The sequence below is a fragment of the Vulpes vulpes genome, chromosome X, assembly GCF_048418805.1.
Source record: "Vulpes vulpes isolate BD-2025 chromosome X, VulVul3, whole genome shotgun sequence".
NCBI lineage: Eukaryota > Metazoa > Chordata > Mammalia > Carnivora > Canidae > Vulpes > Vulpes vulpes.
Window position 1 is genome coordinate 21,170,665 of NC_132796.1, and position 2,905 is coordinate 21,173,569.

Below are 2,905 nucleotides of genomic sequence, written 5' to 3' on the forward strand. Positions count from 1 at the left end.
AAACTGAAGACAAAGTAGGTTCTGCATACATCGTAATATGAGTTGGTTAAGGAATCTTTAGATCCACAAATTGGGCAATTTATTTCAAAGTTAAACACTCAGTACTGATTTCCTTCATTTCTTTCTTCCTTCAGTGTAGACCTTAGAATAGATTCTAATGGGAAGAGTATATGAACTAGTAAGCAGACAAACTAATGTGAATTGTTTATTTGAAATCGAGAAATTTTCTGTGAAGATCAATAGGGAGACAGGAGGTAAGTACCGAGCTGGGAGATGACTCCTTCTTGGCATTGCTCAAGAATGCCTGACTTAGAAGATATTCAAACCAAGACTGAAAGGATAAAAAGAGCCAGGCATGTGATAGACTGGCCAGGCAGGATCATGTAGGTGAAAGGAAGAGCATGTTCAGAATCTGTAGAAAAGAATCCATTATTAAACTGAAAAGAGACCAGATGTTTTTCTTTAAGGTTTAATTACATGTATTCAGGAGCTTAGTGACAATTCTTATTGGTGCAAAAGGAAGTTGAACTACAGTGTACTGAGCTTCTCTTATGTGCTGGGCTCTTTTCCAGATGTTTTACATTTCCCAATGAATGTCTCATGAATACCTCATACTTTGGATAATCAGAATACCTCTGATTATCATCAGATCACCATCATCCCATTTCTTTATATTTCTTTTAGAAATTTCTTATGTTGGTAACAGCTACCATCCATTCAGTTGTCCAAGTCCCAGACCCAAAAGTCCTTGTAGATCTCCCCATCTCTGCACCATTGGTCCACATATTTATTCATTCTTCTCCACAAGTAAATTCTTGATCTATTAATTTTCTCTTCTTTCCTACTGCCACTACTCTTTCTAGGTCCTACCTGTAGTACTGGAAGTTTTCTCCACTGTCCTCTTCCTTAATTTTACTCTTCCCCAATCCATCCTTTAAAATATCTTGATGCTGATCTTTCTAAAACAAACGTAATATGAGCTCTTTGCTCAAAATGTGTCCTTGGCTTCTCATCACCTTTGAGGTGGGGGGTGGGGAACCAAAATGCCTTGCAGTGATAAACCAGCCTTTTTATCTCTGGCCCTTGCCTACCTGATCAGCTTAATTTTCTGTAACTGCTCTTCAGTATTCTCTTACTGCAGACTTTTTGCCCAATAGCACTCCATCCTCATGTCATGTATATTGTTCTTTTTTGCCTAGAATGTCCTCGTTACATTTGTATCTCTAATAAATGCGTATTTGAATCCTTAAAGTCTCACCCCCAAATTATATTCTTTGTGAGGAGTACCTTGGTTCTTCTAGGTATTTCTAGACTTCCCACTTTTCCCACTGCACATTGTAATTACACTGATTACCATATTCTATTATAATATTATAATGATTGATGACACCATATCACTACCACCCATAAGTCCCCTTAAATGCACGGTCTGCCTTTTTAGCTTTATCTTATACCTGAAGTATAGCAAATGTCCTATAACTATTTCTTGAATAACAGTCTAACCTGACTAAATTCCTCTCAGTTTCCTCAAGCAGCTCCTCTTTATTTTGCTGACTTAAATTATTAGCGCATGATAAAGTTAGCATTTAATATTAGGATTTCTTAATTGCAGGTTGATAGCTTCTTCCTTATAGGAGAGTGTTTTTCTATTGGTTAACTATACTTCTATTTAATTAAGATAGCCCCATAGACACAGTTGAGCTTTGCTTTGGGGGTTTGTGTGCTTTGCCTGATGAAATTTGTCTAGCAAATCAATATGGAAGCATATGGAATCACAAGGCTAGTTTTCTCTCTGTCTTCAGTTTTTTCCACATAATCTTATAAGTTTTGCCCCATTCCAGGAATACACCTCCTCTCCTGAATCCCAAGATGACTCTGGGTAGAGAAAAATGTCTTTTTAGCTAGCTATCTCCCCTGCTCTGGTCCTTATTTATGAACAAGCAGAGCTGTGGTGAGGTGGATGTAGACAGTAGACACACCAAATAAAGAATTATTAACAAATGTTATGGTGATATTTGTACCAAGCAAATTACAACATAGTGCTTTCTCATTATTATATTTAAATTTTTATGGAATATGTGGTTATCACTTCAATAGAAACATTAACATTTTGTGAGATGCAATTTGAGACTTTCTTAACACAAGTAGTAATACATATATCTCAAGTAAAGTAGATACTAAGTGGAGCCCCTGGGTGGCTCAGTGGTCCAGTGTCTACCTTTGGTTCAGGTCGTGATCCCGGAGTCCTGGGATTGAGTCCCATATGGGGATCCCCACAGGAAGCCTGCTTCTCCTTCTGCCTATGTCTCTGCCCCTCTCTCTGTGTCTCTCGTGAATAAATAAATAAAATAAGGTAGATACTAAGGTATTTTATTGGTCTTCAGTCAGGGTCATTAAAGAATATGCTCGGTCATGTCAAATATCAACTAGCTAAGAAAGTACTTAGTTTCCTCATTGAAAGGCAAGAATTAAGCAGTGACGGCATAAACCAACCATTCCTTCAAATAAAAAAAAATACTTAAAAGTCCTCTGTTCTCTGAGAACTGAGAGCCTATTTTTTTAAAGATTGTTTTGTTTGAGAAAGAGAGAGAAAGAGAGGAGGTGGGAGGGACAGAGGGAGACAAATCCTGAGCAGACTCTCCACTGAGCAGGGAGCCCCAGTGGGGCTTGATCTCTCCGTCCATGAGATCACAACCTGAGCTGAAACCAAGAGTCAGAGGTTACCTGACTGAGTCACCCAGGTGCCCCCTGAGAGCCTATTGATGAGGTATGTATAACACTGTAAGAAGGACCATCAAAAGAATTGTTACCACTCTTGTCTTTGAAAAAGTATGACTATACGGTATCTGTCTAGTAAAGCTGCTATGTGGGAGGTATTAATGTTCAGCAATTCCCTGTCCTTCTA